We start from the raw sequence: 22,737 nt of genomic DNA on the forward strand, positions 1-22,737 counted from the left end.
AAGATCAAAAGCTTCACGCGTGAGCGACAGGCCGGTCCAGCGTAGGAAGAAAGTCGAGCTGCGCGGCGAAGGCAAACGCCAGCGGCGTTGACGTTTTTATCTCTGCGGGTGAAAGTCAGCTCCTTGAAAGGATCACACCGGCGGTGGGTGTAGCTGCCTGAGGTCAGCGGGCAGCACGTCCGGACGTGTTGGGAGGCAACTTGAACCGGTCGGTAAGCTGCGGCCCAAACCCTAACCTGACGTGTACATGAAGCTGCGAGAGTCAGGTACTGTACCGGCAGAATCTGGCAGTTTCGGATCAGCACTCAAGACGATTTTTTCATGCCAGCACAGGCCGAATCTGTGGAGATCAGCCAGTGGCTCAGGATCTCCCAGAGTGACAGATTTTCAGGGAGACAATGGCGTGACATTAGTGGAGGTGCGCAGCAAAGCATCAGCAAGGGAGAGGCACTGCTGGGCTCTCCTTCGATAGCTCAGCTGGTAGAGCGGAGGACTGTGGTCTGTCGCAAATCTGTCGTTCCTTAGATCGCCGGCTCGAAGGAGCCTCGGCTGCTTTTTGGAAAGAGTGCGCATTCACCAGCACGCGGGCCACAGCAACACAGATGAGCTGAAAACGCGACAACGCTTTCAGGACGCATCGGCACACACCCTTGCCTCTCTGCAACGAGTCAGCTGTCTCCCTGCCGCGGTTGCAGCTGACGGCCAGCAGGGTGCCCTTTTTTCAACCCCAACACACAAAAGCGCTTTGTGCTCACTGCAACCAAATGAAGTCTTCTATCAGTCAGGCGGGGCCCTGCGACGTCACCTCACGCTCGTGGTGGCTGCGCCAAGGTTGAAGTCGTTTCGACCTCCAGTCAGCAATTGCCATCTCCTCAGCACTTCTTTCCTCGTCCATGTGTCGTTCCGCCTCGCCTGAGTCCACCAGCTGCCGCTGCTGCTCCTCCGACAAGTTGGTCGTTTCACCGAGACCGGCATCAGCAATGTTTGGTCTCAGCCGTCCGACGGATGAGAGAATTTCCTGCACATCCCGGAGCGTGGCTGCTTAGGATCCACTGCGGAAGGAGTGAAGTCAGGGCTGGCTGTCCAACTGGGGGATTAGCTCAAATGGTAGAGCGCTCGCTTTGCATGCGCGAGGTAGCGGGATCGATGCGCGCATTCTCCACTTGCTTTTAAAACGGCAAGTGCAACCTCTCACTCGGCTGGTCTGCAGCAGCCGGAATACCGTTTGCGTACGCCGCCTCCCTGAGAGTGGTCCCGAAAGATCAAAAGCTTCACGCGTGAGCGACAGGCCGGTCCAGCGTAGGAAGAAAGTCGAGCTGCGCGGCGAAGGCAAACGCCAGCGGCGTGGACGTTTTTATCTCTGCGGGTGAAAGTCAGCTCCTTGAAAGGATCACACCGGCGGTGGGTGTAGCTGCCTGAGGTCAGCGGGCAGCACGTCCGGACGTGTTGGGAGGCAACTTGAACCGGTCGGTAAGCTGCGGCCCAAACCCTAACCTGACGTGTACATGAAGCTGCGAAAGTCAGGTACTGTACCGGCAGAATCTGGCAGTTTCGGATCAGCACTCAAGACGATTTTTTCATGCCAGCACAGGCCGAATCTGTGGAGATCAGCCAGTGGCTCAGGATCTCCCAGAGTGACAGATTTTCAGGGAGACAATGGCGTGACATTAGTGGAGGTGCGCAGCAAAGCATCAGCAAGGGAGAGGCACTGCTGGGCTCTCCTTCGATAGCTCAGCTGGTAGAGCGGAGGACTGTGGTCTGTCGCAAATCTGTCGTTCCTTAGATCGCCGGCTCGAAGGAGCCTCGGCTGCTTTTTGGAAAGAGTGCGCATTCACCAGCACGCGGGCCACAGCAACACAGATGAGCTGAAAACGCGACAACGCTTTCAGGACGCATCGGCACACACCCTTGCCTCTCTGCAACGAGTCAGCTGTCTCCCTGCCGCGGTTGCAGCTGACGGCCAGCAGGGTGCCCTTTTTTCAACCCCAACACACAAAAGCGCTTTGTGCTCACTGCAACCAAATGAAGTCTTCTATCAGTCAGGCGGGGCCCTGCGACGTCACCTCACGCTCGTGGTGGCTGCGCCAAGGTTGAAGTCGTTTCGACCTCCAGTCAGCAATTGCCATCTCCTCAGCACTTCTTTCCTCGTCCATGTGTCGTTCCGCCTCGCCTGAGTCCACCAGCTGCCGCTGCTGCACCTCCGACAAGTTGGTCGTTTCACCGAGACCGGCATCAGCAATGTTTGGTCTCAGCCGTCCGACGGATGAGAGAATTTCCTGCACATCCCGGAGCGTGGCTGCTTAGGATCCACTGCGGAAGGAGTGAAGTCAGGGCTGGCTGTCCAACTGGGGGATTAGCTCAAATGGTAGAGCGCTCGCTTTGCATGCGCGAGGTAGCGGGATCGATGCACGCATTCTCCACTTGCTTTTAAAACGGCAAGTGCAACCTCTCACTCGGCTGGTCTGCAGCAGCCGGAATACCGTTTGCGTACGCCGCCTCCCTGAGAGTGGTCCCGAAAGATCAAAAGCTTCACGCGTGAGCGACAGGCCGGTCCAGCGTAGGAAGAAAGTCGAGCTGCGCGGCGAAGGCAAACGCCAGCGGCGTGGACGTTTTTATCTCTGCGGGTGAAAGTCAGCTCCTTGAAAGGATCACACCGGCGGTGGGTGTAGCTGCCTGAGGTCAGCGGGCAGCACGTCCGGACGTGTTGGGAGGCAACTTGAACCGGTCGGTAAGCTGCGGCCCAAACCCTAACCTGACGTGTACATGAAGCTGCGAGAGTCAGGTACTGTACCGGCAGAATCTGGCAGTTTCGGATCAGCACTCAAGACGATTTTTTCATGCCAGCACAGGCCGAATCTGTGGAGATCAGCCAGTGGCTCAGGATCTCCCAGAGTGACAGATTTTCAGGGAGACAATGGCGTGACATTAGTGGAGGTGCGCAGCAAAGCATCAGCAAGGGAGAGGCACTGCTGGGCTCTCCTTCGATAGCTCAGCTGGTAGAGCGGAGGACTGTGGTCTGTCGCAAATCTGTCGTTCCTTAGATCGCCGGCTCGAAGGAGCCTCGGCTGCTTTTTGGAAAGAGTGCGCATTCACCAGCACGCGGGCCACAGCAACACAGATGAGCTGAAAACGCGACAACGCTTTCAGGTCGCATCGGCACACACCCTTGCCTCTCTGCAACGAGTCAGCTGTCTCCCTGCCGCGGTTGCAGCTGACGGCCAGCAGGGTGCCCTTTTTTCAACCCCAACACACAAAAGCGCTTTGTGCTCACTGCAACCAAATGAAGTCTTCTATCAGTCAGGCGGGGCCCTGCGACGTCACCTCACGCTCGTGGTGGCTGCGCCAAGGTTGAAGTCGTTTCGACCTCCAGTCAGCAATTGCCATCTCCTCAGCACTTCTTTCCTCGTCCATGTGTCGTTCCGCCTCGCCTGAGTCCACCAGCTGCCGCTGCTGCACCTCCGACAAGTTGGTCGTTTCACCGAGACCGGCATCAGCAATGTTTGGTCTCAGCCGTCCGACGGATGAGAGAATTTCCTGCACATCCCGGAGCGTGGCTGCTTAGGATCCACTGCGGAAGGAGTGAAGTCAGGGCTGGCTGTCCAACTGGGGGATTAGCTCAAATGGTAGAGCGCTCGCTTTGCGTGCGAGAGGTAGCGGGATCGATGCGCGCATTCTCCACTTGCTTTTAAAACGGCAAGTGCAACCTCTCACTCGGCTGGTCTGCAGCAGCCGGAATACCGTTTGCGTACGCCGCCTCCCTGAGAGTGGTCCCGAAAGATCAAAAGCTTCACGCATGAGCGACAGGCCGGTCCAGCGTAGGAAGAAAGTCGAGCTGCGCGGCGAAGGCAAACGCCAGCGGCGTTGACGTTTTTATCTCTGCGGGTGAAAGTCAGCTCCTTGAAAGGATCACACCGGCGGTGGGTGTAGCTGCCTGAGGTCAGCGGGCAGCACGTCCGGACGTGTTGGGAGGCAACTTGAACCGGTCGGTAAGCTGCGGCCCAAACCCTAACCTGACGTGTACATGAAGCTGCGAGAGTCAGGTACTGTACCGGCAGAATCTGGCAGTTTCGGATCAGCACTCAAGACGATTTTTTCATGCCAGCACAGGCCGAATCTGTGGAGATCAGCCAGTGGCTCAGGATCTCCCAGAGTGACAGATTTTCAGGGAGACAATGGCGTGACATTAGTGGAGGTGCGCAGCAAAGCATCAGCAAGGGAGAGGCACTGCTGGGCTCTCCTTCGATAGCTCAGCTGGTAGAGCGGAGGACTGTGGTCTGTCGCAAATCTGTCGTTCCTTAGATCGCCGGCTCGAAGGAGCCTCGGCTGCTTTTTGGAAAGAGTGCGCATTCACCAGCACGCGGGCCACAGCAACACAGATGAGCTGAAAACGCGACAACGCTTTCAGGACGCATCGGCACACACCCTTGCCTCTCTGCAACGAGTCAGCTGTCTCCCTGCCGCGGTTGCAGCTGACGGCCAGCAGGGTGCCCTTTTTTCAACCCCAACACACAAAAGCGCTTTGTGCTCACTGCAACCAAATGAAGTCTTCTATCAGTCAGGCGGGGCCCTGCGACGTCACCTCACGCTCGTGGTGGCTGCGCCAAGGTTGAAGTCGTTTCGACCTCCAGTCAGCAATTGCCATCTCCTCAGCACTTCTTTCCTCGTCCATGTGTCGTTCCGCCTCGCCTGAGTCCACCAGCTGCCGCTGCTGCTCCTCCGACAAGTTGGTCGTTTCACCGAGACCGGCATCAGCAATGTTTGGTCTCAGCCGTCCGACGGATGAGAGAATTTCCTGCACATCCCGGAGCGTGGCTGCTTAGGATCCACTGCGGAAGGAGTGAAGTCAGGGCTGGCTGTCCAACTGGGGGATTAGCTCAAATGGTAAAGCGCTCGCTTTGCATGCGAGCGGTAGCGGGATCGATGCCCGCATTCTCCACTTGCTTTTAAAACGGCAAGTGCAACCTCTCACTCGGCTGGTCTGCAGCAGCCGGAATACCGTTTGCGTACGCCGCCTCCCTGAGATTGGTCCCGAAAGATCAAAAGCTTCACGCGTGAGCGACAGGCCGGTCCAGCGTAGGAAGAAAGTCGAGCTGCGCGGCGAAGGCAAACGCCAGCGGCGTTGACGTTTTTATCTCTGCGGGTGAAAGTCAGCTCCTTGAAAGGATCACACCGGCGGTGGGTGTAGCTGCCTGAGGTCAGCGGGCAGCACGTCCGGACGTGTTGGGAGGCAACTTGAACCGGTCGGTAAGCTGCGGCCCAAACCCTAACCTGACGTGTACATGAAGCTGCGAGAGTCAGGTACTGTACCGGCAGAATCTGGCAGTTTCGGATCAGCACTCAAGACGATTTTTTCATGCCAGCACAGGCCGAATCTGTGGAGATCAGCCAGTGGCACAGGATCTCCCAGAGTGACAGATTTTCAGGGAGACAATGGCGCGACATTAGTGGAGGTGCGCAGCAAAGCATCAGCAAGGGAGAGGCACTGCTGGGCTCTCCTTCGATAGCTCAGCTGGTAGAGCGGAGGACTGTGTTCTGTCGCAAATCTGTCGTTCCTTCGATCGCCGGCTCGAAGGAGCCTCGGCTGCTTTTTGGAAAGAGTGCGCATTCACCAGCACGCGGGCCACAGCAACACAGATGAGCTGAAAACGCGACAACGCTTTCAGGACGCATCGGCACACACCCTTGCCTCTCTGCAACGAGTCAGCTGTCTCCCTGCCGCGGTTGCAGCTGACGGCCAGCAGGGTGCCCTTTTTTCAACCCCAACACACAAAAGCGCTTTGTGCTCACTGCAACCAAATGAAGTCTTCTATCAGTCAGGCGGGGCCCTGCGACGTCACCTCACGCTTGTGGTGGCTGCGCCAAGGTTGAAGTCGTTTCGACCTCCAGTCAGCAATTGCCATCTCCTCAGCACTTCTTTCCTCGTCCATGTGTCGTTCCGCCTCGCCTGAGTCCACCAGCTGCCGCTGCTGCTCCTCCGACAAGTTGGTCGTTTCACCGAGACCGGCATCAGCAATGTTTGGTCTCAGCCGTCCGACGGATGAGAGAATTTCCTGCACATCCCGGAGCGTGGCTGCTTAGGATCCACTGCGGAAGGAGTGAAGTCAGGGCTGGCTGTCCAACTGGGGGATTAGCTCAAATGGTAGAGCGCTCGCTTTGCATGCGAGAGGTAGCGGGATCGATGCCCGCATTCTCCACTTGCTTTTAAAACGGCAAGTGCAACCTCTCACTCGGCTGGTCTGCAGCAGCCGGAATACCGTTTGCGTACGCCGCCTCCCTGAGAGTGGTCCCGAAAGATCAAAAGCTTCACGCGTGAGCGACAGGCCGGTCCAGCGTAGGAAGAAAGTCGAGCTGCGCGGCGAAGGCAAACGCCAGCGGCGTTGACGTTTTTATCTCTGCGGGTGAAAGTCAGCTCCTTGAAAGGATCACACCGGCGGTGGGTGTAGCTGCCTGAGGTCAGCGGGCAGCACGTCCGGACGTGTTGGGAGGCAACTTGAACCAGTCGGTAAGCTGCGGCCCAAACCCTAACCTGACGTGTACGTGAAGCTGCGAGAGTCAGGTACTGTACCGGCAGAATCTGGCAGTTTCGGATCAGCACTCAAAACGATTTTTTCATGCCAGCACAGGCCGAATCTGTGGAGATCAGCCAGTGGCTCAGGATCTCCCAGAGTGACAGATTTTCAGGGAGACAATGGCGTGACATTAGTGGAGGTGCGCAGCAAAGCATCAGCAAGGGAGAGGCACTGCTGGGCTCTCCTTCGATAGCTCAGCTGGTAGACCGGAGGACTGTGGTCTGTCGCAAATCTGTCGTTCCTTAGATCGCCGGCTCGAAGGAGCCTCGGCTGCTTTTTGGAAAGAGTGCGCATTCACCAGCACGCGGGCCACAGCAACACAGATGAGCTGAAAACGCGACAACGCTTTCAGGACGCATCGGCACACACCCTTGCCTCTCTGCAACGAGTCAGCTGTCTCCCTGCCGCGGTTGCAGCTGACGGCCAGCAGGGTGCCCTTTTTTCAACCCCAACACACAAAAGCGCTTTGTGCTCACTGCAACCAAATGAAGTCTTCTATCAGTCAGGCGGGGCCCTGCGACGTCACCTCACGCTCGTGGTGGCTGCGCCAAGGTTGAAGTCGTTTCGACCTCCAGTCAGCAATTGCCATCTCCTCAGCACTTCTTTCCTCGTCCATGTGTCGTTCCGCCTCGCCTGAGTCCACCAGCTGCCGCTGCTGCACCTCCGACAAGTTGGTCGTTTCACCGAGACCGGCATCAGCAATGTTTGGTCTCAGCCGTCCGACGGATGAGAGAATTTCCTGCACATCCCGGAGCGTGGCTGCTTAGGATCCACTGCAGAAGGAGTGAAGTCAGGGCTGGCTGTCCAACTGGGGGATTAGCTCAAATGGTAGAGCGCTCGCTTTGCATGCGAGAGGTAGCGGGATCGATGCGCGCATTCTCCACTTGCTTTTAAAACGGCAAGTGCAACCTCTCACTCGGCTGGTCTGCAGCAGCCGGAATACCGTTTGCGTACGCCGCCTCCCTGAGAGTGGTCCCGAAAGATCAAAAGCTTCACGCGTGAGCGACAGGCCGGTCCAGCGTAGGAAGAAAGTCGAGCTGCGCGGCGAAGGCAAACGCCAGCGGCGTTGACGTTTTTATCTCTGCGGGTGAAAGTCAGCTCCTTGAAAGGATCACACCGGCGGTGGGTGAGCTGCCTGAGGTCAGCGGGCAGCACGTCCGGACGTGTTGGGAGGCAACTTGAACCAGTCGGTAAGCTGCGGCCCAAACCCTAACCTGACGTGTACGTGAAGCTGCGAGAGTCAGGTACTGTACCGGCAGAATCTGGCAGTTTCGGATCAGCACTCAAGACGATTTTTTCATGCCAGCACAGGCCGAATCTGTGGAGATCAGCCAGTGGCTCAGGATCTCCCAGAGTGACAGATTTTCAGGGAGACAATGGCATGACATTAGTGGAGGTGCGCAGCAAAGCATCAGCAAGGGAGAGGCACAGCTGGGCTCTCCTTCGATAGCTCAGCTGGTAGAGCGGAGGACTGTGGTCTGTCGCAAATCTGTCGTTCCTTAGATCGCCGGCTCGAAGGAGCCTCGGCTGCTTTTTGGAAAGAGTGCGCATTCACCAGCACGCGGGCCACAGCAACACAGATGAGCTGAAAACGCGACAACGCTTTCAGGACGCATCGGCACACACCCTTGCCTCTCTGCAACGAGTCAGCTGTCTCCCTGCCGCGGTTGCAGCTGACGGCCAGCAGGGTGCCCTTTTTTCAACCCCAACACACAAAAGCGCTTTGTGCTCACTGCAACCAAATGAAGTCTTCTATCAGTCAGGCGGGGCCCTGCGACGTCACCTCACGCTTGTGGTGGCTGCGCCAAGGTTGAAGTCGTTTCGACCTCCAGTCAGCAATTGCCATCTCCTCAGCACTTCTTTCCTCGTCCATGTGTCGTTCCGCCTCGCCTGAGTCCACCAGCTGCCGCTGCTGCTCCTCCGACAAGTTGGTCGTTTCACCGAGACCGGCATCAGCAATGTTTGGTCTCAGCCGTCCGACGGATGAGAGAATTTCCTGCACATCCCGGAGCGTGGCTGCTTAGGATCCACTGCGGAAGGAGTGAAGTCAGGGCTGGCTGTCCAACTGGGGGATTAGCTCAAATGGTAGAGCGCTCGCTTTGCATGCGAGAGGTAGCGGGATCGATGCCCGCATTCTCCACTTGCTTTTAAAACGGCAAGTGCAACCTCTCACTCGGCTGGTCTGCAGCAGCCGGAATACCGTTTGCGTACGCCGCCTCCCTGAGAGTGGTCCCGAAAGATCAAAAGCTTCACGCGTGAGCGACAGGCCGGTCCAGCGTAGGAAGAAAGTCGAGCTGCGCGGCGAAGGCAAACGCCAGCGGCGTTGACGTTTTTATCTCTGCGGGTGAAAGTCAGCTCCTTGAAAGGATCACACCGGCGGTGGGTGTAGCTGCCTGAGGTCAGCGGGCAGCACGTCCGGACGTGTTGGGAGGCAACTTGAACCAGTCGGTAAGCTGCGGCCCAAACCCTAACCTGACGTGTACGTGAAGCTGCGAGAGTCAGGTACTGTACCGGCAGAATCTGGCAGTTTCGGATCAGCACTCAAAACGATTTTTTCATGCCAGCACAGGCCGAATCTGTGGAGATCAGCCAGTGGCTCAGGATCTCCCAGAGTGACAGATTTTCAGGGAGACAATGGCGTGACATTAGTGGAGGTGCGCAGCAAAGCATCAGCAAGGGAGAGGCACTGCTGGGCTCTCCTTCGATAGCTCAGCTGGTAGACCGGAGGACTGTGGTCTGTCGCAAATCTGTCGTTCCTTAGATCGCCGGCTCGAAGGAGCCTCGGCTGCTTTTTGGAAAGAGTGCGCATTCACCAGCACGCGGGCCACAGCAACACAGATGAGCTGAAAACGCGACAACGCTTTCAGGACGCATCGGCACACACCCTTGCCTCTCTGCAACGAGTCAGCTGTCTCCCTGCCGCGGTTGCAGCTGACGGCCAGCAGGGTGCCCTTTTTTCAACCCCAACACACAAAAGCGCTTTGTGCTCACTGCAACCAAATGAAGTCTTCTATCAGTCAGGCGGGGCCCTGCGACGTCACCTCACGCTCGTGGTGGCTGCGCCAAGGTTGAAGTCGTTTCGACCTCCAGTCAGCAATTGCCATCTCCTCAGCACTTCTTTCCTCGTCCATGTGTCGTTCCGCCTCGCCTGAGTCCACCAGCTGCCGCTGCTGCACCTCCGACAAGTTGGTCGTTTCACCGAGACCGGCATCAGCAATGTTTGGTCTCAGCCGTCCGACGGATGAGAGAATTTCCTGCACATCCCGGAGCGTGGCTGCTTAGGATCCACTGCAGAAGGAGTGAAGTCAGGGCTGGCTGTCCAACTGGGGGATTAGCTCAAATGGTAGAGCGCTCGCTTTGCATGCGAGAGGTAGCGGGATCGATGCGCGCATTCTCCACTTGCTTTTAAAACGGCAAGTGCAACCTCTCACTCGGCTGGTCTGCAGCAGCCGGAATACCGTTTGCGTACGCCGCCTCCCTGAGAGTGGTCCCGAAAGATCAAAAGCTTCACGCGTGAGCGACAGGCCGGTCCAGCGTAGGAAGAAAGTCGAGCTGCGCGGCGAAGGCAAACGCCAGCGGCGTTGACGTTTTTATCTCTGCGGGTGAAAGTCAGCTCCTTGAAAGGATCACACCGGCGGTGGGTGAGCTGCCTGAGGTCAGCGGGCAGCACGTCCGGACGTGTTGGGAGGCAACTTGAACCGGTCGGTAAGCTGCGGCCCAAACCCTAACCTGACGTGTACGTGAAGCTGCGAGAGTCAGGTACTGTACCGGCAGAATCTGGCAGTTTCGGATCAGCACTCAAGACGATTTTTTCATGCCAGCACAGGCCGAATCTGTGGAGATCAGCCAGTGGCTCAGGATCTCCCAGAGTGACAGATTTTCAGGGAGACAATGGCATGACATTAGTGGAGGTGCGCAGCAAAGCATCAGCAAGGGAGAGGCACAGCTGGGCTCTCCTTCGATAGCTCAGCTGGTAGAGCGGAGGACTGTGGTCTGTCGCAAATCTGTCGTTCCTTAGATCGCCGGCTCGAAGGAGCCTCGGCTGCTTTTTGGAAAGAGTGCGCATTCACCAGCACGCGGGCCACAGCAACACAGATGAGCTGAAAACGCGACAACGCTTTCAGGACGCATCGGCACACACCCTTGCCTCTCTGCAACGAGTCAGCTGTCTCCCTGCCGCGGTTGCAGCTGACGGCCAGCAGGGTGCCCTTTTTTCAACCCCAACACACAAAAGCGCTTTGTGCTCACTGCAACCAAATGAAGTCTTCTATCAGTCAGGCGGGGCCCTGCGACGTCACCTCACGCTTGTGGTGGCTGCGCCAAGGTTGAAGTCGTTTCGACCTCCAGTCAGCAATTGCCATCTCCTCAGCACTTCTTTCCTCGTCCATGTGTCGTTCCGCCTCGCCTGAGTCCACCAGCTGCCGCTGCTGCTCCTCCGACAAGTTGGTCGTTTCACCGAGACCGGCATCAGCAATGTTTGGTCTCAGCCGTCCGACGGATGAGAGAATTTCCTGCACATCCCGGAGCGTGGCTGCTTAGGATCCACTGCGGAAGGAGTGAAGTCAGGGCTGGCTGTCCAACTGGGGGATTAGCTCAAATGGTAGAGCGCTCGCTTTGCATGCGAGAGGTAGCGGGATCGATGCCCGCATTCTCCACTTGCTTTTAAAACGGCAAGTGCAACCTCTCACTCGGCTGGTCTGCAGCAGCCGGAATACCGTTTGCGTACGCCGCCTCCCTGAGAGTGGTCCCGAAAGATCAAAAGCTTCACGCGTGAGCGACAGGCCGGTCCAGCGTAGGAAGAAAGTCGAGCTGCGCGGCGAAGGCAAACGCCAGCGGCGTTGACGTTTTTATCTCTGCGGGTGAAAGTCAGCTCCTTGAAAGGATCACACCGGCGGTGGGTGTAGCTGCCTGAGGTCAGCGGGCAGCACGTCCGGACGTGTTGGGAGGCAACTTGAACCAGTCGGTAAGCTGCGGCCCAAACCCTAACCTGACGTGTACGTGAAGCTGCGAGAGTCAGGTACTGTACCGGCAGAATCTGGCAGTTTCGGATCAGCACTCAAAACGATTTTTTCATGCCAGCACAGGCCGAATCTGTGGAGATCAGCCAGTGGCTCAGGATCTCCCAGAGTGACAGATTTTCAGGGAGACAATGGCGTGACATTAGTGGAGGTGCGCAGCAAAGCATCAGCAAGGGAGAGGCACTGCTGGGCTCTCCTTCGATAGCTCAGCTGGTAGACCGGAGGACTGTGGTCTGTCGCAAATCTGTCGTTCCTTAGATCGCCGGCTCGAAGGAGCCTCGGCTGCTTTTTGGAAAGAGTGCGCATTCACCAGCACGCGGGCCACAGCAACACAGATGAGCTGAAAACGCGACAACGCTTTCAGGACGCATCGGCACACACCCTTGCCTCTCTGCAACGAGTCAGCTGTCTCCCTGCCGCGGTTGCAGCTGACGGCCAGCAGGGTGCCCTTTTTTCAACCCCAACACACAAAAGCGCTTTGTGCTCACTGCAACCAAATGAAGTCTTCTATCAGTCAGGCGGGGCCCTGCGACGTCACCTCACGCTCGTGGTGGCTGCGCCAAGGTTGAAGTCGTTTCGACCTCCAGTCAGCAATTGCCATCTCCTCAGCACTTCTTTCCTCGTCCATGTGTCGTTCCGCCTCGCCTGAGTCCACCAGCTGCCGCTGCTGCACCTCCGACAAGTTGGTCGTTTCACCGAGACCGGCATCAGCAATGTTTGGTCTCAGCCGTCCGACGGATGAGAGAATTTCCTGCACATCCCGGAGCGTGGCTGCTTAGGATCCACTGCAGAAGGAGTGAAGTCAGGGCTGGCTGTCCAACTGGGGGATTAGCTCAAATGGTAGAGCGCTCGCTTTGCATGCGAGAGGTAGCGGGATCGATGCGCGCATTCTCCACTTGCTTTTAAAACGGCAAGTGCAACCTCTCACTCGGCTGGTCTGCAGCAGCCGGAATACCGTTTGCGTACGCCGCCTCCCTGAGAGTGGTCCCGAAAGATCAAAAGCTTCACGCGTGAGCGACAGGCCGGTCCAGCGTAGGAAGAAAGTCGAGCTGCGCGGCGAAGGCAAACGCCAGCGGCGTTGACGTTTTTATCTCTGCGGGTGAAAGTCAGCTCCTTGAAAGGATCACACCGGCGGTGGGTGAGCTGCCTGAGGTCAGCGGGCAGCACGTCCGGACGTGTTGGGAGGCAACTTGAACCGGTCGGTAAGCTGCGGCCCAAACCCTAACCTGACGTGTACGTGAAGCTGCGAGAGTCAGGTACTGTACCGGCAGAATCTGGCAGTTTCGGATCAGCACTCAAGACGATTTTTTCATGCCAGCACAGGCCGAATCTGTGGAGATCAGCCAGTGGCTCAGGATCTCCCAGAGTGACAGATTTTCAGGGAGACAATGGCATGACATTAGTGGAGGTGCGCAGCAAAGCATCAGCAAGGGAGAGGCACAGCTGGGCTCTCCTTCGATAGCTCAGCTGGTAGAGCGGAGGACTGTGGTCTGTCGCAAATCTGTCGTTCCTTAGATCGCCGGCTCGAAGGAGCCTCGGCTGCTTTTTGGAAAGAGTGCGCATTCACCAGCACGCGGGCCACAGCAACACAGATGAGCTGAAAACGCGACAACGCTTTCAGGACGCATCGGCACACACCCTTGCCTCTCTGCAACGAGTCAGCTGTCTCCCTGCCGCGGTTGCAGCTGACGGCCAGCAGGGTGCCCTTTTTTCAACCCCAACACACAAAAGCGCTTTGTGCTCACTGCAACCAAATGAAGTCTTCTATCAGTCAGGCGGGGCCCTGCGACGTCACCTCACGCTTGTGGTGGCTGCGCCAAGGTTGAAGTCGTTTCGACCTCCAGTCAGCAATTGCCATCTCCTCAGCACTTCTTTCCTCGTCCATGTGTCGTTCCGCCTCGCCTGAGTCCACCAGCTGCCGCTGCTGCTCCTCCGACAAGTTGGTCGTTTCACCGAGACCGGCATCAGCAATGTTTGGTCTCAGCCGTCCGACGGATGAGAGAATTTCCTGCACATCCCGGAGCGTGGCTGCTTAGGATCCACTGCGGAAGGAGTGAAGTCAGGGCTGGCTGTCCAACTGGGGGATTAGCTCAAATGGTAGAGCGCTCGCTTTGCATGCGAGAGGTAGCGGGATCGATGCCCGCATTCTCCACTTGCTTTTAAAACGGCAAGTGCAACCTCTCACTCGGCTGGTCTGCAGCAGCCGGAATACCGTTTGCGTACGCCGCCTCCCTGAGAGTGGTCCCGAAAGATCAAAAGCTTCACGCGTGAGCGACAGGCCGGTCCAGCGTAGGAAGAAAGTCGAGCTGCGCGGCGAAGGCAAACGCCAGCGGCGTTGACGTTTTTATCTCTGCGGGTGAAAGTCAGCTCCTTGAAAGGATCACACCGGCGGTGGGTGTAGCTGCCTGAGGTCAGCGGGCAGCACGTCCGGACGTGTTGGGAGGCAACTTGAACCAGTCGGTAAGCTGCGGCCCAAACCCTAACCTGACGTGTACGTGAAGCTGCGAGAGTCAGGTACTGTACCGGCAGAATCTGGCAGTTTCGGATCAGCACTCAAAACGATTTTTTCATGCCAGCACAGGCCGAATCTGTGGAGATCAGCCAGTGGCTCAGGATCTCCCAGAGTGACAGATTTTCAGGGAGACAATGGCGTGACATTAGTGGAGGTGCGCAGCAAAGCATCAGCAAGGGAGAGGCACTGCTGGGCTCTCCTTCGATAGCTCAGCTGGTAGACCGGAGGACTGTGGTCTGTCGCAAATCTGTCGTTCCTTAGATCGCCGGCTCGAAGGAGCCTCGGCTGCTTTTTGGAAAGAGTGCGCATTCACCAGCACGCGGGCCACAGCAACACAGATGAGCTGAAAACGCGACAACGCTTTCAGGACGCATCGGCACACACCCTTGCCTCTCTGCAACGAGTCAGCTGTCTCCCTGCCGCGGTTGCAGCTGACGGCCAGCAGGGTGCCCTTTTTTCAACCCCAACACACAAAAGCGCTTTGTGCTCACTGCAACCAAATGAAGTCTTCTATCAGTCAGGCGGGGCCCTGCGACGTCACCTCACGCTCGTGGTGGCTGCGCCAAGGTTGAAGTCGTTTCGACCTCCAGTCAGCAATTGCCATCTCCTCAGCACTTCTTTCCTCGTCCATGTGTCGTTCCGCCTCGCCTGAGTCCACCAGCTGCCGCTGCTGCTCCTCCGACAAGTTGGTCGTTTCACCGAGACCGGCATCAGCAATGTTTGGTCTCAGCCTTCCGACGGATGAGAGAATTTCCTGCACATCCCGGAGCGTGGCTGCTTAGGATCCACTGCCGAAGGAGTGAAGTCAGGGCTGGCTGTCCGACTGGGGGATTAGCTCAAATGGTAGAGCGCTCGCTTTGCGTGCGAGAGGTAGCGGGATCGATGCCCGCATTCTCCACTTGCTTTTAAAACGGCAAGTGCAACCTCTCACTCGGCTGGTCTGCAGCAGCCGGAATACCGTTTGCGTACGCCGTCTCCCTGAGAGTGGTCCCGAAAGATCAAAAGCTTCACGCGTGAGCGACAGGCCGGTCCAGCGTAGGAAGAAAGTCGAGCTGCGCGGCGAAGGCAAACGCCAGCGGCGTTGACGTTTTTATCTCTGCGGGTGAAAGTCAGCTCCTTGAAAGGATCACACCGGCGGCGGGTGTAGCTGCCTGAGGTCAGCGGGCAGCACGTCCGGACGTGTTGGGAGGCAACTTGAACCAGTCGGTAAGCTGCGGCCCAAACCCTAACCTGACGTGTACGTGAAGCTGCGAGAGTCAGGTACTGTACCGGCAGAATCTGGCAGTTTCGGATCAGCACTCAAGACGATTTTTTCATGCCAGCACAGGCCGAATCTGTGGAGATCAGCCAGTGGCTCAGGATCTCCCAGAGTGACAGATTTTCAGGGAGACAATGGCGTGACATTAGTGGAGGTGCGCAGCAAAGCATCAGCAAGGGAGAGGCACTGCTGGGCTCTCCTTCGATAGCTCAGCTGGTAGAGCGGAGGACTGTGGTCTGTCGCAAATCTGTCGTTCCTTAGATCGCCGGCTCGAAGGAGCCTCGGCTGCTTTTTGGAAAGAGTGCGCATTCACCAGCACGCGGGCCACAGCAACACAGATGAGCTGAAAACGCGACAACGCTTTCAGGACGCATCGGCACACACCCTTACCTCTCTGCAACGAGTCAGCTGTCTCCCTGCCGCGGTTGCAGCTGACGGCCAGCAGGGTGCCCTTTTTTCAACCCCAACACACAAAAGCGCTTTGTGCTCACTGCAACCAAATGAAGTCTTCTATCAGTCAGGCGGTGCCCTGCGACGTCACCTCACGCTCGTGGTGGCTGCGCCAAGGTTGAAGTCGTTTCGACCTCCAGTCAGCAATTGCCATCTCCTCAGCACTTCTTTCCTCGTCCATGTGTCGTTCCGCCTCGCCTGAGTCCACCAGCTGCCGCTGCTGCACCTCCGACAAGTTGGTCGTTTCACCGAGACCGGCATCAGCAATGTTTGGTCTCAGCCGTCCGACGGATGAGAGAATTTCCTGCACATCCCGGAGCGTGGCTGCTTAGGATCCACTGCGGAAGGAGTGAAGTCAGGGCTGGCTGTCCAACTGGGGGATTAGCTCAAATGGTAGAGCGCTCGCTTTGCGTGCGAGAGGTAGCGGGATCGATGCCCGCATTCTCCACTTGCTTTTAAAACGGCAAGTGCAACCTCTCACTCGGCTGGTCTGCAGCAGCCGGAATACCGTTTGCGTACGCCGTCTCCCTGAGAGTGGTCCCGAAAGATCAAAAGCTTCACGCGTGAGCGACAGGCCGGTCCAGCGTAGGAAGAAAGTCGAGCTGCGCGGCGAAGGCAAACGCCAGCGGCGTTGACGTTTTTATCTCTGCGGGTGAAAGTCAGCTCCTTGAAAGGATCACACCGGCGGTGGGTGTAGCTGCCTGAGGTCAGCGGGCAGCACGTCCGGACGTGTTGGGAGGCAACTTGAACCAGTCGGTAAGCTGCGGCCCAAACCCTAACCTGACGTGTACGTGAAGCTGCGAGAGTCAAGTACTGTACCGGCAGAATCTGGCAGTTTCGGATCAGCACTCAAGACGATTTTTTCATGCCAGCACAGGCCGAATCTGTGGAGATCAGCCAGTGGCTCAGGATCTCCCAGAGTGACAGATTTTCAGGGAGACAATGGCGTGACATTAGTGGAGGTGCGCAGCAAAGCATCAGCAAGGGAGAGGCACTGCTGGGCTCTCCTTCGATAGCTCAGCTGGTAGAGCGGAGGACTGTGGTCTGTCGCAAATCTGTCGTTCCTTAGATCGCCGGCTCGAAGGAGCCTCGGCTGCTTTTTGGAAAGAGTGCGCATTCACCAGCACGCGGGCCACAGCAACACAGATGAGCTGAAAACGCGACAATGCTTTCAGGACGCATCGGCACACACCCTTGCCTCTCTGCAACGAGTCAGCTGTCTCCCTGCCGCGGTTGCAGCTGACGGCCAGCAGGGTGCCCTTTTTTCAACCCCAACACACAAAAGCGCTTTGTGCTCACTGCAACCAAATGAAGTCTTCTATCAGTCAGGCGGGGCCCTGCGACGTCACCTCACGCTCGTGGTGGCTGCGCCAAGGTTGAAGTCGTTTCGACCTCCAGTCAGCAATTGCCATCTCCTCAGCACTTCTTTCCTCGTCCATGTGTCGTTCCGCCTCGCCTGAGTCCACCAGCTGCCGCTGCTGCTCCTCCGACAAGTTGGTCGTTTCACCGAGACCGGCATCAGCAATGTTTGGTCTCAGCCTTCCGACGGATGAGAGAATTTCCTGCACATCCCGGAGCGTGGCTGCTTAGGATCCACTGCCGAAGGAGTGAAGTCAGGGCTGGCTGTCCGACTGGGGGATTAGCTCAAATGGTAGAGCGCTCGCTTTGCGTGCGAGAGGTAGCGGGATCGATGCCCGCATTCTCCACTTGCTTTTAAAACGGCAAGTGCAACCTCTCACTCGGCTGGTCTGCAGCAGCCGGAATACCGTTTGCGTACGCCGTCTCCCTGAGAGTGGTCCCGAAAGATCAAAAGCTTCACGCGTGAGCGACAGGCCGGTCCAGCGTAGGAAGAAAGTCGAGCTGCGCGGCGAAGGCAAACGCCAGCGGCGTTGACGTTTTTATCTCTGCGGGTGAAAGTCAGCTCCTTGAAAGGATCACACCGGCGGCGGGTGTAGCTGCCTGAGGTCAGCGGGCAGCACGTCCGGACGTGTTGGGAGGCAACTTGAACCAGTCGGTAAGCTGCGGCCCAAACCCTAACCTGACGTGTACGTGAAGCTGCGAGAGTCAGGTACTGTACCGGCAGAATCTGGCAGTTTCGGATCAGCACTCAAGACGATTTTTTCATGCCAGCACAGGCCGAATCTGTGGAGATCAGCCAGTGGCTCAGGATCTCCCAGAGTGACAGATTTTCAGGGAGACAATGGCGTGACATTAGTGGAGGTGCGCAGCAAAGCATCAGCAAGGGAGAGGCACTGCTGGGCTCTCCTTCGATAGCTCAGCTGGTAGAGCGGAGGACTGTGGTCTGTCGCAAATCTGTCGTTCCTTAGATCGCCGGCTCGAAGGAGCCTCGGCTGCTTTTTGGAAAGAGTGCGCATTCACCAGCACGCGGGCCACAGCAACACAGATGAGCTGAAAACGCGACAACGCTTTCAGGACGCATCGGCACACACCCTTGCCTCTCTGCAACGAGTCAGCTGTCTCCCTGCCGCGGTTGCAGCTGACGGCCAGCAGGGTGCCCTTTTGTCAACCCCAACACACAAAAGCGCTTTGTGCTCACTGCAACCAAATGAAGTCTTCTATCAGTCAGGCGGGGCCCTGCGACGTCACCTCACGCTCGTGGTGGCTGCGCCAAGGTTGAAGTCGTTTCGACCTCCAGTCAGCAATTGCCATCTCCTCAGCACTTCTTTCCTCGTCCATGTGTCGTTCCGCCTCGCCTGAGTCCACCAGCTGCCGCTGCTGCTCCTCCGACAAGTTGGTCGTTTCACCGAGACCGGCATCAGCAATGTTTGGTCTCAGCCGTCCGACGGATGAGAGAATTTCCTGCACATCCCGGAGCGTGGCTGCTTAGGATCCACTGCGGAAGGAGTGAAGTCAGGGCTGGCTGTCCAACTGGGGGATTAGCTCAAATGGTAGAGCGCTCGCTTTGCATGCGAGAGGTAGCGGGGTCGATGCCCGCATTCTCCACTTGCTTTTAAAACGGCAAGTGCAACCTCTCACTCGGCTGGTCTGCAGCAGCCGGAATACCGTTTGCGTACGCCGCCTCCCTGAGAGTGGTCCTGAAAGATCAAAAGCTTCACGCGTGAGCGACAGGCCGGTCCAGCGTAGGAAGAAAGTCGAGCTGCGCGGCGAAGGCAAACGCCAGCGGCGTTGACGTTTTTATCTCTGCGGGTGAAAGTCAGCTCCTTGAAAGGATCACACCGGCGGCGGGTGTAGCTGCCTGAGGTCAGCGGGCAGCACGTCCGGACGTGTTGGGAGGCAACTTGAACCAGTCGGTAAGCTGCGGCCCAAACCCTAACCTGACGTGTACGTGAAGCTGCGAGAGTCAGGTACTGTACCGGCAGAATCTGGCAGTTTCGGATCAGCACTCAAGACGATTTTTTCATGCCAGCACAGGCCGAATCTGTGGAGATCAGCCAGTGGCTCAGGATCTCCCAGAGTGACAGATTTTCAGGGAGACAATGGCGTGACATTAGTGGAGGTGCGCAGCAAAGCATCAGCAAGGGAGAGGCACTGCTGGGCTCTCCTTCGATAGCTCAGCTGGTAGAGCGGAGGACTGTGGCCTGTCGCAAATCTGTCGTTCCTTAGATCGCCGGCTCGAAGGAGCCTCGGCTGCTTTTTGGAAAGAGTGCGCATTCACCAGCACGCGGGCCACAGCAACACAGATGAGCTGAAAACGCGACAACGCTTTCAGGACGCATCGGCACACACCCTTGCCTCTCTGCAACGAGTCAGCTGTCTCCCTGCCGCGGTTGCAGCTGACGGCCAGCAGGGTGCCCTTTTTTCAACCCCAACACACAAAAGCGCTTTGTGCTCACTGCAACCAAATGAAGTCTTCTATCAGTCAGGCGGGGCCCTGCGACGTCACCTCACGCTCGTGGTGGCTGCGCCAAGGTTGAAGTCGTTTCGACCTCCAGTCAGCAATTGCCATCTCCTCAGCACTTCTTTCCTCGTCCATGTGTCGTTCCGCCTCGCCTGAGTCCACCAGCTGCCGCTGCTGCTCCTCCGACAAGTTGGTCGTTTCACCGAGACCGGCATCAGCAATGTTTGGTCTCAGCCTTCCGACGGATGAGAGAATTTCCTGCACATCCCGGAGCGTGGCTGCTTAGGATCCACTGCCGAAGGAGTGAAGTCAGGGCTGGCTGTCCGACTGGGGGATTAGCTCAAATGGTAGAGCGCTCGCTTTGCGTGCGAGAGGTAGCGGGATCGATGCCCGCATTCTCCACTTGCTTTTAAAACGGCAAGTGCAACCTCTCACTCGGCTGGTCTGCAGCAGCCGGAATACCGTTTGCGTACGCCGTCTCCCTGAGAGTGGTCCCGAAAGATCAAAAGCTTCACGCGTGAGCGACAGGCCGGTCCAGCGTAGGAAGAAAGTCGAGCTGCGCGGCGAAGGCAAACGCCAGCGGCGTTGACGTTTTTATCTCTGCGGGTGAAAGTCAGCTCCTTGAAAGGATCACACCGGCGGTGGGTGTAGCTGCCTGAGGTCAGCGGGCAGCACGTCCGGACGTGTTGGGAGGCAACTTGAACCAGTCGGTAAGCTGCGGCCCAAACCCTAACCTGACGTGTACGTGAAGCTGCGAGAGTCAAGTACTGTACCGGCAGAATCTGGCAGTTTCGGATCAGCACTCAAGACGATTTTTTCATGCCAGCACAGGCCGAATCTGTGGAGATCAGCCAGTGGCTCAGGATCTCCCAGAGTGACAGATTTTCAGGGAGACAATGGCGTGACATTAGTGGAGGTGCGCAGCAAAGCATCAGCAAGGGAGAGGCACTGCTGGGCTCTCCTTCGATAGCTCAGCTGGTAGAGCGGAGGACTGTGGTCTGTCGCAAATCTGTCGTTCCTTAGATCGCCGGCTCGAAGGAGCCTCGGCTGCTTTTTGGAAAGAGTGCGCATTCACCAGCACGCGGGCCACAGCAACACAGATGAGCTGAAAACGCGACAACGCTTTCAGGACGCATCGGCACACACCCTTGCCTCTCTGCAACGAGTCAGCTGTCTCCCTGCCGCGGTTGCAGCTGACGGCCAGCAGGGTGCCCTTTTGTCAACCCCAACACACAAAAGCGCTTTGTGCTCACTGCAACCAAATGAAGTCTTCTATCAGTCAGGCGGGGCCCTGCGACGTCACCTCACGCTCGTGGTGGCTGCGCCAAGGTTGAAGTCGTTTCGACCTCCAGTCAGCAATTGCCATCTCCTCAGCACTTCTTTCCTCGTCCATGTGTCGTTCCGCCTCGCCTGAGTCCACCAGCTGCCGCTGCTGCACCTCCGACAAGTTGGTCGTTTCACCGAGACCGGCATCAGCAATGTTTGGTCTCAGCCGTCCGACGGATGAGAGAATTTCCTGCACATCCCGGAGCGTGGCTGCTTAGGATCCACTGCGGAAGGAGTGAAGTCAGGGCTGGCTGTCCAACTGGGGGATTAGCTCAAATGGTAGAGCGCTCGCTTTGCGTGCGAGAGGTAGCGGGATCGATGCCCGCATTCTCCACTTGCTTTTAAAACGGCAAGTGCAACCTCTCACTCGGCTGGTCTGCAGCAGCCGGAATACCGTTTGCGTACGCCGTCTCCCTGAGAGTGGTCCCGAAAGATCAAAAGCTTCACGCGTGAGCGACAGGCCGGTCCAGCGTAGGAAGAAAGTCGAGCTGCGCGGCGAAGGCAAACGCCAGCGGCGTTGACGTTTTTATCTCTGCGGGTGAAAGTCAGCTCCTTGAAAGGATCACACCGGCGGTGGGTGTAGCTGCCTGAGGTCAGCGGGCAGCACGTCCGGACGTGTTGGGAGGCAACTTGAACCAGTCGGTAAGCTGCGGCCCAAACCCTAACCTGACGTGTACGTGAAGCTGCGAGAGTCAAGTACTGTACCGGCAGAATCTGGCAGTTTCGGATCAGCACTCAAGACGATTTTTTCATGCCAGCACAGGCCGAATCTGTGGAGATCAGCCAGTGGCTCAGGATCTCCCAGAGTGACAGATTTTCAGGGAGACAATGGCGTGACATTAGTGGAGGTGCGCAGCAAAGCATCAGCAAGGGAGAGGCACTGCTGGGCTCTCCTTCGATAGCTCAGCTGGTAGAGCGGAGGACTGTGGTCTGTCGCAAATCTGTCGTTCCTTAGATCGCCGGCTCGAAGGAGCCTCGGCTGCTTTTTGGAAAGAGTGCGCATTCACCAGCACGCGGGCCACAGCAACACAGATGAGCTGAAAACGCGACAACGCTTTCAGGACGCATCGGCACACACCCTTGCCTCTCTGCAACGAGTCAGCTGTCTCCCTGCCGCGGTTGCAGCTGACGGCCAGCAGGGTGCCCTTTTTTCAAACCCAACACACAAAAGCGCTTTGTGCTCACTGCAACCAAATGAAGTCTTCTATCAGTCAGGCGGTGCCCTGCGACGTCACCTCACGCTCGTGGTGGCTGCGCCAAGGTTGAAGTCGTTTCGACCTCCAGTCAGCAATTGCCATCTCCTCAGCACTTCTTTCCTCGTCCATGTGTCGTTCCGCCTCGCCTGAGTCCACCAGCTGCCGCTGCTGCTCCTCCGACAAGTTGGTCGTTTCACCGAGACCGGCATCAGCAATGTTTGGTCTCAGCCTTCCGACGGATGAGAGAATTTCCTGCACATCCCGGAGCGTGGCTGCTTAGGATCCACTGCCGAAGGAGTGAAGTCAGGGCTGGCTGTCCGACTGGGGGATTAGCTCAAATGGTAGAGCGCTCGCTTTGCGTGCGAGAGGTAGCGGGATCGATGCCCGCATTCTCCACTTGCTTTTAAAACGGCAAGTGCAACCTCTCACTCGGCTGGTCTGCAGCAGCCGGAATACCGTTTGCGTACGCCGTCTCCCTGAGAGTGGTCCCGAAAGATCAAAAGCTTCACGCGTGAGCGACAGGCCGGTCCAGCGTAGGAAGAAAGTCGAGCTGCGCGGCGAAGGCAAACGCCAGCGGCGTTGACGTTT

The 22,737-nt window shown here is 57.4% G+C and overlaps 10 non-coding genes across 10 annotated transcripts; all 10 read left to right on the forward strand.

Moving 5' to 3' along the window:
• Window positions 1–6,121: 6,121 nt before the first annotated feature.
• On the forward strand, window positions 6,122–6,194 carry trnaa-ugc (transfer RNA alanine (anticodon UGC)). Its single transcript has one exon. It is a non-coding gene; the product is annotated as a tRNA-Ala (tRNA).
• A 2,442-nt stretch (window positions 6,195–8,636) lies between these two features.
• Window positions 8,637–8,709, forward strand: trnaa-ugc (transfer RNA alanine (anticodon UGC)). The gene has a single exon. It is a non-coding gene; the product is annotated as a tRNA-Ala (tRNA).
• Window positions 8,710–11,151: 2,442 nt separating this feature from the next.
• Window positions 11,152–11,224, forward strand: trnaa-ugc (transfer RNA alanine (anticodon UGC)). Its single transcript has one exon. It is a non-coding gene; the product is annotated as a tRNA-Ala (tRNA).
• A 2,442-nt stretch (window positions 11,225–13,666) lies between these two features.
• On the forward strand, window positions 13,667–13,739 carry trnaa-ugc (transfer RNA alanine (anticodon UGC)). Its single transcript has one exon. It is a non-coding gene; the product is annotated as a tRNA-Ala (tRNA).
• A 1,185-nt stretch (window positions 13,740–14,924) lies between these two features.
• On the forward strand, window positions 14,925–14,997 carry trnaa-ugc (transfer RNA alanine (anticodon UGC)). Its single transcript has one exon. It is a non-coding gene; the product is annotated as a tRNA-Ala (tRNA).
• Window positions 14,998–16,182: 1,185 nt separating this feature from the next.
• trnaa-ugc (transfer RNA alanine (anticodon UGC)) lies at window positions 16,183–16,255 on the forward strand. The gene has a single exon. It is a non-coding gene; the product is annotated as a tRNA-Ala (tRNA).
• A 1,185-nt stretch (window positions 16,256–17,440) lies between these two features.
• trnaa-ugc (transfer RNA alanine (anticodon UGC)) lies at window positions 17,441–17,513 on the forward strand. Its single transcript has one exon. It is a non-coding gene; the product is annotated as a tRNA-Ala (tRNA).
• A 2,443-nt stretch (window positions 17,514–19,956) lies between these two features.
• Window positions 19,957–20,029, forward strand: trnaa-ugc (transfer RNA alanine (anticodon UGC)). Its single transcript has one exon. It is a non-coding gene; the product is annotated as a tRNA-Ala (tRNA).
• Window positions 20,030–21,214: 1,185 nt separating this feature from the next.
• trnaa-ugc (transfer RNA alanine (anticodon UGC)) lies at window positions 21,215–21,287 on the forward strand. Its single transcript has one exon. It is a non-coding gene; the product is annotated as a tRNA-Ala (tRNA).
• Window positions 21,288–22,472: 1,185 nt separating this feature from the next.
• On the forward strand, window positions 22,473–22,545 carry trnaa-ugc (transfer RNA alanine (anticodon UGC)). Its single transcript has one exon. It is a non-coding gene; the product is annotated as a tRNA-Ala (tRNA).
• Window positions 22,546–22,737: the final 192 nt, after the last annotated feature.

Source organism: Chiloscyllium plagiosum, unplaced genomic scaffold (assembly GCF_037043375.1).
Source record: "Chiloscyllium plagiosum isolate Xiang-an unplaced genomic scaffold, Cpla_swu_hap1 HiC_scaffold_55, whole genome shotgun sequence".
NCBI classification, from domain to species: Eukaryota; Metazoa; Chordata; class Chondrichthyes; order Orectolobiformes; family Hemiscylliidae; genus Chiloscyllium; species Chiloscyllium plagiosum.